Source organism: Mustela erminea, chromosome 12 (assembly GCF_009829155.1).
Source record: "Mustela erminea isolate mMusErm1 chromosome 12, mMusErm1.Pri, whole genome shotgun sequence".
In the NCBI taxonomy this organism is placed as follows: Eukaryota; Metazoa; Chordata; class Mammalia; order Carnivora; family Mustelidae; genus Mustela; species Mustela erminea.
This window is the reverse complement of record NC_045625.1, coordinates 40,111,565-40,127,593: the sequence shown is the minus strand read 5'-3', so window position 1 is coordinate 40,127,593 and position 16,029 is coordinate 40,111,565.

The window sequence follows — 16,029 nt, the reverse complement described above, 5'->3', positions numbered from 1 at the left end:
TACTTACTCTGGTTCTTCTTCTATATGTCACAAAATATCAAAGAGGTTTATGCTAATTCCTGAGTTCTGTGAGGCCATAGAACAAAAGCTTTTTAATTCAATAAGTCATTCTTTTATAATTTTTTCCTGTGGCAAGACTATTGCATCCAGTGCTCCATTGTGCTAAATTAAAACAACCTAAACTTTTCTACAACGCATTTCAGGAATACTTTGTGCAATTTATTTTAGAAATAATTTAGCTTTCTCTTTTTTCTCCCTTCCTATGAAGTTAAAACTAGTGGAAATGAAACGTGGCTTTATCACAAACATGCAGTATGCTCTATTTAAGATAGCACAGATTTTTTTCCTTTAATAATAGAAGAATCAATCTTTTTTCTTTCTCTTCTTTTAAAGAGCTTCCCTTGATAGTATTTGGATACTGCTACACTAACAAATGTCCATTTTCTTACCAGACTTTTTCAAACCAGTGTCTTAAACTGCTGAGAAGCAACTTTGGTAAACATGGCATCTTAATGCGGTATTCCTTGTTGGCTCAATACAAGAAAGATTTACAGATTGAAACAATCAATAGAAAGCAGCAAGCAAGTCAGCAGCTAATGCCCACCCTCTTTATATGTCCCAATAAAAGCTTACATTAGCAGAGAAAGTCATGACAACAGCAAAAGCAAAACTAAAATGGCAATCTTCTGCTCTTAGAGGATCTGAAGTCACTTAATGGACTGGGTTAAATCTCTCCAGACTTCACATAATTCTGGTTGATTCCTCTCAAGGTTTGGGGACTGTTTTCCATCTTATCCACTGACCTGCCATTGACTTACACTGATGGAGCGTTTCCTAATCTTGATTTCATTTCTTATTATCTTCCACCATTTTTCGGAATAGTCTAAAAATATGCTGGTATGAATTGCTAAGATAAAACATGACAGAGGAAGCTCTGGTCTGGGAACAAGATTGAACTCTTACATTCAGAAAGAAAGGAATTATCTTCACACCTGCTGTGAATACAGAGCTTTGCAGTGATTATTAACTAAATGTTCTATAACTGTGGTATTATGTTTGCTAAACCTCTTTCAGTGATAATGCAACACAGTATTTCTTGTTAGTCCCATTCTAAATTTTCCATTTGAGATTCAGTGATTCTAACCTCTCCATGGAGATATAATATATTGGTCAACAAAAAAATATTATTGTCCCCTCCAGCCTGTCACACTGAAAGCTGTGGGACAGGAAAAGGGGAAGGCAGTAAATATTGTTTATTTGGCATTTCTTGTATCAGGTACCACTGCTCTAAACACTTCTATTATGCCACCCAAGTAATCACCACCATTTCCATAAGGTATTCATATTATTTCCAATTTATAGATGAGGGAAGAAAGTCGGGACAACTAAGCATACTGTTCAATTTACCCAGCAACACAAAGAATGCGTAACTCCATTTGTTCATCTGAATAAGTTTAACAAGACCGCCACAGATTTCTTTATGTTAAATCACTCTCCTGAGTGGGAGAAGATGTTCATGGCTACATATATGCATCTAGAGAAATCAATGAATATACCAATGTATAATTTGTGTCACTGGTTACATGGGTGTAACAGTCATCTTATCTACCAGAAGGTTCATTTGAGAAGATAACCCTCTGTTTAGAATAAAGGTTGCAAGAAATATGAAGTGTTATTTTCTAGTTTTAAAGCTGATATATTATTTTTACATTTCACTACATAAAATTATATTACTATGTGAATTACCATAAAATTGAATTATTGACACTGAGCATGAGTTCATACTGATATCTGCACTCTAATTCTGGATGATATGGCTCATTCTAAACTGTCCACCTTGTTTTTCTCTAACTTCTCATTCTAATGGTGAGAAACCTGGCTTCCACCATCGGCCACCTATTTCCTTAATAGTTCCAACCCCACTGTAGATATATAGTTGTTTCAGAATTTTTAGCTCTTAATCTTCATGAGAAATACCTTTACAAAAGAGAGTACAGTGAATATGTATAATTTCTTCTGACTATAGTCTTGTCTACATTTATTTCAAGGTTACTTAGGTTAGCACCCTCTGCAGCTCTTTTCAGTGAAGTTACATGAAAGAGAAAACATAAATATCAGCCTCTGTCCCTATTCCTGGCACAGAGCTTCTAAAACTCCTGAAATTTGGCTAGGTGAGAGGAGTTTTTTTGTTTTGTTTTGTTTTTCCATAATGAGGTGATGTGGTGAGCTCCTGTATAGTTTCAGGATGGAGGCTGGTCACCTGAAAGACTGAACCCTGATTCGAATCTTGGAACTTTCACCACACCCCTTATACTCCAGGAAGGGGACAGACACTGGAGACTGAGTTAATGATGGGTTATGCCTACATGAAGAAACTTCCATAAAAATCCCCCAAATATAGGTCCATGGCTATAAAATAGTGTGTATGGAAGCATATTTAAAACTGTTTCTATAAGATTGATGTTACAAGGAGATCTAGGATGGATATAGGAATTTTGGATTATGCTTGGAATCCTTCATTTGTTGTATGTGTGTTTTTATTTTTTTTCATTATGTTCAGTTAGCCAACATATAGTACATCATAAGTTTTTGTTGTAGAGTTCAACAATTCATTATTTGCATATAACGCCCGGTGCTCATCGCCACATGTACCCTTCTTGGTACCTATCACCCAGTCACCCCATCCCCCCAACCTCCATCCCTTATGTAACCTTCCGTTTGTTTCCCAGAGTCCAGAATCTCTCATGGTGTGTTTCCCTTTCTGATTTCTTTCCATTCAGTTTTCCCTTCCTTCCCCTGTGGTCCTTTGCTCTATTTCTTATGTTCCACATATGAGTGAAACCATACGATAGTTGTCTTTCTCTCCTCAAATTACTTCATTTATCATAACCCCCTCCAGTTCCATCCATGTTGATGCAAATATTGGCTATTCAGCCTTTGTGATGGTTGAGTAATATTCCATTATAGATATGTACCACATCTTCTTTATCCATTCCTCTGTTGAAGGGCTTCTCAGCACTTTATGCAGTTTGGCTATTGTGGACATTGCTGCTATGAACATTAGGGTGCATGTTCCTCTTCTTTTTACCATATCTGTATCTTTGGGATAAATACCCAGTAATGCAATCTCTGGGTTGTAGGGTAGCTCTATTTTTAACTTCTTTAGGAACTTCCATACTGTTTTCCAGAGTGGCTGTGCCAGTTTGTGTTCCCATCAACAGTGCAAGAGGATTTCACCTTCTCCACAACCTCACCAACACGTGTTGTTTCCTGTCTTGTTAATTTTGGCCATTCTAGCGGATATAAGGTGGTATCTCATTGTGGCTGATTGCTAGTGATGTTGAACATCACTGATGGCTAGTGATGTTGAACATTTTTTCAGGTTCTGTTAGCCATTTGTATGTCTTTTTTGGATAAGTGTCTGTTCAGTTCTTCTGCCCATTTATTGACTGGATTATTTGTTTTTTGGGTGTTGAGTTTGATAAGTTCTTTACAGATGTTGGATATCAGCCTTTTAACTGAAAAGTCACTTGAAAATATCTACTCCAATTATGTGGATTGTTTCTTAGTTTTGTTGAGTGTTTCCTTTGTTGTGCAGAAGCTTTTTGTCTTGATAAAACCCCAAAAGTTCATTTTTGCTTTTGTTTCCCTTGACTTTAGAGATGTGTCTTGCAATAAGTTGCTATGTCCAATGTCAATGCCTATGTTCTCCTCTAGGATTTTGATGGATTCCTATCTCAGATTGAGGTCTTTTATTCATTTTGAGGATATCTTTATGTAAAGTGTAAGAAAATGGTCTAGTTTCACTTATCTGCATGTGGCTGTCCAGTTTTCCCAGCACAATTTATTTAAGAGACTATCTTTTTTCCGTCGGGTGTTCTTTTCTGCTTTGTCAAAGAAGAAATGACCAGAGAGTTGAGGGTCCATTTCTGGGGTCTCTATTCTGTTTCACTGATTTGTGTGTCTGTTGTCTATTTTTAAAAAGATTGTTCCACTGTTGACTTGATTCCTATGACAATTTGGAATGTCTTATGCTTGTCTAATTCTTTTGCCCTAATAAATATTTTCTCCTCATCCCCAGGAAAAATCAAGAGCACCAGGAAAAAGCAAAATTCTTTGTAATTGGAATCAAATACTTAAACTACACTATCTCTCAGAGTTGATTATTTGGGCTTAATTTTCCATCTATCTATGGTGTTCTTAGCAAATATGTTTCTGAGAATATATAATTTTCCTTATTCTTTGGAGCTATTGCTATCTATTCATCTGTAATGCATTTGATAACTTTGCTGATTTTTATCTCTTTCTTTATTTAAAGAAATTTCCTCCATGCTTGTTTTCTGTTTATTGTACCCAACTGCTTTGAGGTAAGACATTGCTGTGCTTTTCTTAAGATTTGTAACTTACTGTGATGAGGAAAAACATGGGAAGTCACTTATACAAAAGAAATCATTACCTAAATTAAGTTCTGGTATTCAGTGGTGATGGCTGGGTGTTTTACTCAGATTACAATGATAGATGGAAGAAGAAAGACATTTAGCAACATTATTTAAGAAAAAGCCATCCCTTGGTGTTTAGTTAAGTACAGAAGGTTTTATGTTCTTCTATATTTGATTTCATAGACCTAACTGTCCCTTTTCACATTCAGAAACATTTCTAAGTATAATTAATCCCTAGAAAGGTCCAGAACCATTAGGACCAATAACTTGCATTCCCCTTTCTTCCTTCTATTAAAAGTTCTCCATCCAAAAGGGGAAAAAAAGGTCTTTTGAAACTCTTAAAAATACACAAAAATTATTTCAAATATTCTCTTCACTGAACAATAAGGAAAACTCTCCAGAAATATTTTTTCTTATAAAAACAAGAAAGTTTTTCTTTAAGGTCATTTTCTTTACATTACTACTTTGTGCAGTAATGGGTAATTTTCTCCACTTAAGGAGAAAATATGTAAATTTAATTTATGGGTGGTATGCTTTTGCCAGTCAATGCTCAAAATTATATAATCATAGTTTTGGCATGTATTCAAATAAAACTGTGCTTTATAGTTTTTAATAATTATATAATAATGATTATTTCCATCCATAAAAAATGAAATAGAGTTTTAAAAGAACAAAAAGACTTCAACATGTTTTGGAAAAAACTGCCAGCCTCTGAACTCTTCCCCTAAAATTATGGCATGAAGAAAATTGTTCTGTAAATGTGCCCACAAATGTATGGTCAGTAAATGAGCATGATTCATGGTAATAACAACATTAAAATAGTTTAAATCTGTTTTACTTAATTTCCTATTTTACAGGCTTTAAAAATGTGAATTATAAAACACTGTAAAGACAATTCAGTGAATGAAACTATACATCTCCATGAGAGGCTTTCGAAGACATGTATTAATACAGAACACACAACCTTCCCACTGTCCACTGGCTTTAATTCTCTCATTTAGAGAAGGGAGGTGTCATGAGAAAACTGTTCAAGACGCCTCAGCTTTCACTGGAAGAACAAAAACATATCAATATATAGAAATTCCATTATTTCCTCTACATTCTAGCAGCTGGAAGAGGCAGATGTTTGTTTTCTCTTTTCTTCTTTTCTTTTCTTCTTTTTGCAGTTTATTGAAAGGAACAATAAAAAGGCTGTAGCTGAATTGAAAACCTGCGCTTTCTTTCATTTGCTTAACTGCATGCAGAGTTAAAGAATTAAAATCTTAAATTTACAACTAAAAATCAAAATACCAGATGGTTTTATAATTGGAAATTTCTTTCCTTCCAGAGCTAACCAGACTTTCTAAAAGATGAAGATACAGGCTAAAAATATGTGTGTATGTAATATCCCATCTTTGTACCTGGAAGCAGGTAACTTGAAAACAACAAACCTAAATGAAAGAAAAGCTTCTTATTATCAAGAATTCTGGAGAGTTTGACCAAATTAAATTTCATAATAAATTATATTTGTATTAACCACTGTGTATTAATTTATTCTCAGTCATTTGAGTATTTCATATAACACAATAAATCATAATTTTTGAAATGAAAAGGAAAACTATATTTAAATAAATTATATAGACTTTCATGTTCCAGTTAAGGCAAAAATAGTTATTAGACACTTCTTTTGTGAAAAGCACTAAATAACATTTTGCATGTCTGAAACCGTACAAGTTTTTTAAATTTGATGTCACACTACCACACAAGTGCATTTTTCCTAGATATTCAATGATGAAGTTAAAGTATGTATACGTTAAAAAGAATTTAAGGACAAATACCATTGATTGGTTATATTATCCTATAGAATTAGCTGAGCATTGTAGAGTTTGACCTCTTATATGGCTACTAGGAGCAGCAGTGCAGTCCCTTACTATGATGCTTAGCTCATTCAAGATAATCCGTCAGCCATTTGGAGAAATGTCCATTTGACATCAATTTGAAAGTTTATGTATTCACCTAATTTCAACTGGAGGCTTTTCTTATCATTCCCTCCAATCTGTTGTCATCAGCTATTTCTTGTGCACCTGTTATAATTTCCTGAGAATTACTCTGACTATCCCTTTCATGTTGCCCATTTTATTGCTTCATCAATAGAAACGAAGCCACCATGGAGATGGCCAGTATGGTAAATGTGGGGTAGGAGAGAAAAAGAAGCATCAGGATGATTAAAATATACTTGTTTTGGACGAGTAGAAAAAAAAAAATACCATTAACTGAGAAAAGGAAACATGGGAGGGTGGTAGGGTGAATCAAGTGTTTGAGGGAGGTTTAGATGCTAAATCTGAGATGTGTATTTGAAGTTCAGGTAAGGATGGGAGTAGATGTTTAGAGATATGGGCTTGTTAATTAGAGGAGAAATCTGGGCTTAAAATATAAATCATGTATTTTTAGCTTATATGAGATATTTAATGCCATGAGACTGGAAGAGATGACAAAAGGAACTGGCTGAGTACAAGAGAGATAGAGTTTGGGATTCTAGAAGATTAGAGATTAAAGAAAAGAGAAGAGCAAAAGAAAGTAGAGGGGCTAATTTGGAGAAGTGGAACCATAAGATTTTAGTATTCTGGTTATCAAATATAGAAAGTCCACCAAGGAAGAGGGACTCATTGATTGTATGAAGTACTTAAAGCCCAAGTTAGAGATTACTAGTGGCACGAACAAAAGTAGTCCGCCGAATTCAGTTCCTTTATCCATTCCAAAAGAGTTTTATTCTCTTACCTGTAATCATCATGGTACTCTCTCTCAACTACTTTTCATCTGGCAAAATTATGTTCCTAAATAAGCTAGTCTACAACATATTCTTTTTAATTTTTAATATTTGATGCAAAGAGATCAGGCAATTGACGCATTCCTGGTGCTACCCATAATAAGCACGGATGCATCAGGCATTCGGAAGCCCATGCAGTAGATCGCCTTCCAGTCTGTATGCGTTCTTTGATCACGTCCTCCACTTGCATGGCTTTCTTTATCTCATACCAGCTGGAAACTACTCAACTTATATTTTCAGCCTGGACTTCTCCCCTAAATGCCAGGCATGTGTATCCAAATACCCACTCAACAATTTACTTGAACTTCAAAGATGTTTCAAGCTGTTCTGAGACACCAAGTCTACAAGAATTGAAATGACTTAAAAATTTTATTTGAAATTAGATTAAGCTAGAGTGTCTGCTGGAATCCATCAGGGTGTTTTGTTTGTTTTACTCTTTATTTTTAAAGTTTTTTTTTTTTTTAATTTATTTGAGAGACAGAGAGGGAGCACAAGTGGTGGGGTTGGGGGAGAGGCAGAGAGAGGGGAAGAAGCAGACCTCTAGCTGAGCAGGAAGCCTGACAAGGGGTTTGATTCCAGGACCCCCTGATCATGACCCAAGCTGAAGGCAAACACATAACAGCCTGAGCCAGCCAGGCGTCCCTTGTTTGTTTTACTTTTTAAAAAATAACTTTTAGTTGGAACATAGAAAAATTTTTCTGATTATTAGTTTTAGTTTACTATAAGTTGGAGAAGTTAAAGGTGAAAAAAACATCAGTTGTTTATGTTTAGGAATAAATCCTTTGCACAAAAGTAAAGAGGAAGCATTTGCTTTAGGTCTACGGCAGAATCTTAGGTTTGACTTAGATTTTAAAATGCAACTCTTGTACTTAAGTGAAAGAGAAAACAAATTCTTAAAGAAATTCCATAACTGAAAAAAATACTACATGAATGTTGAAATAAGGGAAGAAAAAAGAATAAGCAGAGAAGGAATGACAGCACTTTATCTATCTATCTATCATCTATCTATCTATCTATCTTCTTCTATCTAGCTCTCTATGTTTTGATTCAGGCTTCTGCATCATGAGTTGGATGCTTTACAAAACTGTAGACAATTGGAAGGCTGGATTCGTCCTAATCTAATAGAGGCAAAGAGAGATATGCAGGGAAATTGAGAGTTTATGTATTCAATGACAAACAGTAGAATACATTAGCCTGTGCTCAATAGTAAGCAAACTTATATGCTCAAAGGATAATGAAGCTTAACCAAGATAAAAGTTAACATTTTTCACTTGGAAATAAGGTTTTCTAATAAGAAAAGATAGACTTCATACTGTTTTTTCTTTGCTTTTTCCTTAAAAAGACTACTAAGGTTAATTTTCAATGTGTACAAAGAACCTCAAAATGATTTTTTTGGTCAGCATAGCTGACCATGGTAGAACATTGGACAACCACTATCTCTCTCTTAATGTCAGGAATTATTACGTGGCTGACATCAGTAATCAGGCTACCGGATGCTGCAAGGGGCAACTCCTTTAACCTCCACTTAACTTCATTGAGCTACTTCTGCCTGATCTTTTCCGGTCCCATTACAGCTCGCCAAGGAGCTTTACGTCTGTTGTTGGCAAATCGGATTTTATCTTATGTCAGACAGGACAAACAAATGATTGACACCAACATAACCTTTTGTTTCAGGGAGATCCAAACTATTGGGCTTCAATAGCAGTGATACAACAAATATATTAGACAAATTCAGCTTGACAGCAAGAAAATACTGTACTTCAGGGCAGCTTAAAAGTTAAAGCAAAGGAGAATGTCATGTTTTTCAGTAACCATTAAAAATGTTAGTTTACTAGCTATTATTTATTCTTTCCTAAGGTAAGGAAGAAACAAAAAGAACCTGGTTTCTAAAACCGTCCAAAATTTAGCATTTGCCAGTATAAAATGGATAGATATTATAAAAAAATCTACAATTCAGAAAAGACTTTCCCCCTTTTTAATTGTAGCAGTTTTTTAGAAACTCTGATTCCTTACTCTCCTGTATATAGGCTTGAGAGTTCAGACCGTTCTTGTCAATGGTAGGAAATGATGCCTTTTTTTTTTTTTTTTTTAATTTTTGGTCCTATCTATAGTGAAACAAGCAAATGGGGGGGCTGTATGTAATCTTAGAAAGAAAATAGGGCTGAAATGCATTAACTATGATTAGTGTATTTAGAAGACACAGACATACCCCCTTCATTTTTTTTTTAAGATTTTACCTATTTATTTCAGAGAGAGAGAGAGAGAGAGAGTGTGTGTGCACACAAAAGAGAGAGAGAGAGAGAGAGAGAGAGAAAACAGGCATACAAATGAGCAGGGGAAGAGACAGAGGGAGAAAAAGTCACCCCACTGAGCAGGACTCCATCCCAGGACCCTGGGATCATGACCTGAGCTGAAGTGAACTCTTAACTATGAACTCTTAACCAACTGAGCAACTCAGCGCACCCCCCCCCGCCCCCGCCGCCCCACACCATCTTAATTACAACTGTCAAGATAAAGATTTAAATGGCAAACAAAGGAAGACCGTTTCCGGTGAACTTTTTCTAGAAATACAAGAAGTTTTTGTTGAAATATGTTAAAATAGAGTATATTTGTATAGAAATTTGTGAGGACTAAACACCAGAGAAGGTTAGAGGGGACCAACCATCTGCAGACATCATCTGTTTGCCACAAAGGCATCGGTGCTCATTAGCAAAAAGAATTGTTCCCTATACACACAGATGTCCACGCTGGTTGCCTAGAGCAGACTATGCCCAAAAGGAAGGACACAGAGGAAATTGCTGCCAGCAAATAAAACGAATGTGGTCTCTCCATTTTCATACTGTGAAGATTGCTAGATTTAGCAGCTCTCAAGTATGCTCCCTCAGCATGACTAGAACTAAGAAAACTGGGTGACTGCAGAAGGGTTCACCCCAGCCCTAATGAATGATGCCTGATTAAGAGGTAGTTATCTGACAGTTAATTAGTAGAACATCACAAATATCCTGTTTCTGCCAGTTGCACTAATCTGCAAACAATCGAATCAATTATTGACAAGTTAATGATTATCTTACACTTCCCGGTGTTTAAGGTTTCCCAAGAGAATCATATTTTCTCCCTGTAACTCAAATAGGGAAAGCCTGTCTCAGTATCATTGCTGTTTTCTTTCATCTCTTTAAAAAAAATATATATGAGGCTATAAATGCAAAGAGGTTTATGGTCACACATATAATAAGCAGAAATCAGGTGCTAATGCAAATGGTAATGTCTGGTTTCCACCTGCTTCATTTCTAATTAATACATAACTAACATATTAGAGCCAGAGTCAGAGGTTCACTTGCTGGATTGGAATATTACTTAATAATTTGCTTTCATCCGTAGAAGAAACTAGTCACTGCTGGAGATTAGAAATGAACATTCCGAGCCCTGAACCCTCCCCACTGAAGCTGCTAGTCCACAGCTTGCTAAAAAATGCTCATAAACATTTTTTTAAAAATCACATCATGTAAAATATGTCAAGAGTCTGAACCTGTACAGAATTGCAAAAAGTTTCCTTAGAAATTTACCAATAAGACATAAAGGCATGCTAGAGAGATGCCACAAGTGAAATTCATTAGTTCTAAAACATACACATCAATATAAAAATAAGTAAAGGAAATTGAGCAGGGAACACTTACAAAGTAAATTCTGCATCAGAATCTCCTGCTATCCAGTCCCTAAAGTAATCAGAATTTTAAGTTCAATTCTAGGTCTAATAGATACTGTTAAAGTATTAAGCAAGAAAAAAAGGTGTATGAGTATAAGGTAATTATAATTATTCTTGGAATATACAATAAAAGCATCCAATTACTAAGCATGTTTACATGCTGAATAATACCTTTAGTTAATTATTTGCAACCAATTCGATTGTATAAGCTTTGAAACTGGGATTTTTAGAAAGGTTAAGTCAATACAAGTTGAGCTGAGTGAAGAACAAAGTCATTACAATACATGAGACAACCTGGGTTCCAAAGTCCTACTGGGTATTAATGAGATTTACAAATAAAATAAGACTGTCACTTACACCAATATTAGGATATTGGGAGTCATAGGAATTAACTGTTTACTGAGAAATTATTGTTGTTTCAAACATTATAGTATTCTTCAATTATAAGAATAGAAAATTTAGAGAGGGTAAATGGGATCTTGTTATGCATGTGTAATTGGTACTATATATAAATGAACATCAATTTTTTAAAGCAGAGTTTCCCAGTCTAGCACCCAGGAAAACAGCACCTAGTCTGCAAGACTGAGTAGGATTCCACCTAGCTTAGGTAGCTACTTATAACTCTAGCAACCTGCAGTAGTTAAGTGTTGCGGAGATGTGAGAAGATAACCTGAAGAATTCACCGAGAAGGATCAAATAGCCACTACAAAATGATAGCTAATGTGCTGACTATATTGTTGGCATGCACATTTTTACATATAAACCCACAAGTAATAGAATATAAGCTTGTTCTATAAGGTTCCAGTTCTTCCATTCTAGACACTTGAATATAACCTTCAGCTATGAGTGAATAAAGAATTGTATCTTTTCTGGTCTGGTTAGGATCTGTCTTGTGCATTCATTTTTTTCACCTGTATGCAACAGGCCATGATTCTTCCATGAAGGCCTTTATAACTAATTGCAGAAGGTTTCCTCCCTGCCCCCATATGTATTTGTTCAAATTATACATAAAATAAAATGCTAATGGGATTCCTAAGCAGGCCCTATTCTTTTTTTTTTTTTTTTCTGTTGCTCATTTATTTATTTATTTATTTTTAAAATAGAGCTTTATTTATTTATTTAAATTTTTTATTTTTTATAAACATATATTTTTATCCCCAGGGGTACAGGTCTGTGAATCACCAGGTTTACACATTTCACAGCACTCACCAAAGCACATACCCTCCCCAATGTCCATATTCTTATACAAATTGCCTGCTACTCACTGTCCATGAGTTTTGATTTGTCAAGATTCAACTTCTTATCTTTTTGTTCCATTCAAAATTTGTTTTCTTTTTTTTCTATGTTTCACTACCAATATTTTACATCATTGAGGTAAGAGGGCATAGGGACTAGAGACACTGGATCACGGTATCAGTTAACATGTAAAAGAAAACCTATAATGGAATCCAAAGTAGTAATAGATCCTCCTTTATGATTAAAAACAAAAGAACAAAAAAAATGAAAAAAAAAAAGAAACAAAACAGAAAAACATGGTTACCAGAAATCATCTTCTAGATAATATTACTAACCACCCTACTTGGTTGCAGTATTTTAGAATAACATTTGAATATCATGCCCAATGGATGTAGTGTTAAGACTCCTTTCCCCCAATTCTAGTTAAAAAGCAGAGCATGTCTTATTTTGTAACATAGGTAACACATCTATTTATAACAAATGCAAAACCTTAATAGGGGAAACTGGTTAGGTAGGGGTGGTGAGGTATATGGAAAGTTTCTGTTCTTTACACTCACTTTTCTAAAAACTGAAAACTCTTCTAAGAAAGTAAGTCTGTTGATTTAAAGGACAAAAAATAATGCAAAGTACCTCTTGTACAAATGACCTGTATAGTCCTTAGTTTAGCATATTTCAGATTTTCAAGAACAAGACAAATCTGCTCATAATATCAATAATAGAATAAACATTCTATTATTGCATATTCTTCTTAGATTTTGAAAAGATATTCTATGACATTTTATAGTTCACTCAAAATTACCCCAAATTTTGATGTTGCCATTTCTCTTTGGAGAGTTTACCAACATAGAGAAATCAGTTTTATATTATAACTTTCCTTATACAAAACAGTGATATTTGGCACATCTAAAAGTGGAGAATTTAACAGAACTACCTAAATTTGTGGTCAGGGCAGGTGCGAGAATATAAACTAAGAGAGCTTTCCTTGATTGCAGGCCCGAAGGTTTGGGTATGAATATGGTTCTTTCCCAGGAAATAATAAGCCCTAGTTTTAATGTTTGTTGTTGCTGTTTTTCCCCTGTGTTCTTTACCTAATGGGTACCAAATTCACAGGTCGTTTCCTTTAAATTGTATTGAGAACGTTTAGTTGATCTTATCAAAAGAAAGAAATATGGTACAATACAATAAATACAATACAATACAATAAATACAAATGAAAGAACCAAATACAAATCACTAAAGTAATTTGTAAATCATGTGTACACTATATTAAATAAGACTTCAATAATCACTTTCTAAAAATGCAACTTAAAATTATACTTGATTTGACAGCTGCCATTCTAATCAGTCAAAATATTGAAATGCCAGCCTCTCAGTTACAAGTGAATAGGAAAATTCAGGTTAATCAACATATTTATTGAAGAAAGAAAGGACACTTAAGTGGCTTCCTATGTCATTTTTAGTAAGGAGTCATCTGGCATACCTTTGGTGGCAATTTAAAAAACAACAACAACAACAACAAATTATTCTTGTCACTCCAAAAATCACATTTTAAATGATCATACACTTATGATCATCTGAAACAATTTCAATTGATAAAAGTTTCCATCTTTATCCCCCCCCACCACTTTCCAAAAGAGATTTAACTGTTTAGCCCAGTAGTTTTCCACAGATAGTGTTTCTGTCTGTGGAAGGCAAAAAGATTTGGCTTTCACTCTTTGTACCATATGCATATTCAAACTGGTTGAGAAGCTGTTGCATGTCATTGTCCTCACAGATAGTCAAATGACAAAGTTACATCTCTCTCTATCTCTCTCTCTCTCTGTTTCTCTCTCTCTCTCTTTTTCTTTTTTTTTGCTCAAACACAACAAATGTGGCATCTCAGCTGTCTAGATGCCTGTAAGAAATCATTTTCTGGAAAGAATTCAGTTGGCTTTAATTCACTTCAGGAATAATGGAATTGAAAACAAGTACAAAACGGGAAGAGATGAAAAATGCAGTGGTAAAAGAAATGAGAACCAGTTAGTGGTACAATGTTTAATACATTACTTCATTTAATTAAATTGATATTTATTGATTTCCTATTAAACACCATGCTCGGCACAGTAGGTGATCCAAAGATCAATGGGACATGACTGCTGTGTCAGAACTCAATCTACTCAATCTACTGAGAGAGAGAGAGAGAGAAGAAAAGTATACAAAACAAGGTCAATTCTAATAAGCACTGTAATTGAGCTATAGGCATAGAGTAAATTAAACAAAGGAATGGGAGAAATTGCATGTGACTGGATAATTTGTAAATAATTTACTGAGTGTAGACCATGAAAGATGGATAAGTGTTTTAAAGGAAAGGAAAGGCAGTTGAAGCAGAAGGAACACCGTGATCAAAAATATATAGACAAGAAGTGGCTGATCTTATTAAATAAATTTAAACAAGTTTATTATAGCTAAAGACTATTGCTAATATGTTTCTTTTCCACCAAAACAGTTCCCTGAAAACACTTAGCTATAAATCTTTGAGAACCAAGTGAGTTTTCTTTGAGAATTATATTCATGTTATTAATAAATTAGGTATTCATTTATTTGACAAGCATTTATTGAGGTTTGAGGCCTGCTCACTAGTCCCCTAAACACAGTAAATGTTAAAAACCTGAACAAAGATGGAAGTTGATGTATAGGAAAAATAGAAGAGGGCAAGAATATATACAACCGATAATGGATAAATGCATTCACTAATAGTTGTTTTCTAAAGTGAATATTTGAGATTTTACCCTAATTCTAAGCTAATATGATACGGTAGCCTGCTGTAATTTTACTATTGCAGGCAGAAGGAAAAAAATGCTGGGTCAGAGATAAAGGACAGTCTGTTACTCACAACAGTATCAGTAGCCAGAATATCTACATTTTATTACACTGATTCTCCACACCCTCACTGTCCCAGAGTGACACCAATCAAACCACGTGACAGTTATACACGCAGTAGGTTGATTGCAGGAGAGGAAAACAAATCTTTTATAATGTGTAGTAAGCATGCCTGCATTTTGCTCCAAAGGAAGAAGTTATCAGAGTCTAAAGAGGCATTTGGCCATACAAACACCCTTAGAAAAAACAACCAGAACAAAGACGGTCAGGCACCTTGCTCGCAAGATGTGCAGAAATGTGAGAAAACCATACTGAAACATCTTCCAAGAGGACTGGAATCAAGGAAAGGGAATTAGTTCTTTGGGCGAGACAGCAGAAGGGGCTAATTTATCATGAACACATTAATTCTTGCACTGGCTCTTGACAGTTAAGTCAATATAAAACCATTGAGAAGGGTATTGTAAGAATGATATTAGTAAGGCTAAAGCCAAAGATATTGTGGTGGAAATACTAACAGCTACTTTAGTGAAAGATAGTACAGCTAAGGGAAGGATGGATATACAGAGAAATCTAGGAATATGAGTTTGGATAAAATGTGAGTTAGTGACGGTTTACGGAAATAATTTATTATTCTGCTAATTAACAGGAGAAAGTCATCAAAGATATGTAAGTTAGGAAAAGATAATGTCATCTTACAGGAGAAATATTAATAGCTTTAGGAAGGAGGCCATGAGACAACTTGAGTAGCTAGAGTAAGAGTAAGGGGGTAGTTGTGATAGGAGATGGGTCTGTGCAAAAACCGAGAAGATTCCAGAGATAGTTTGACATTTTAATTGGTAGAACTCATTGATTAATTGGAATAATGGCATGAAAATAAAATTGAAGGTGCTAGTCAGGATCTTAACTGGGTAAGAGAGAAAATAATGATACCTCAACCAAAAGAGGCAAAACAAAAAAACAAACAAAAACCCCCAAATCCAAAAACC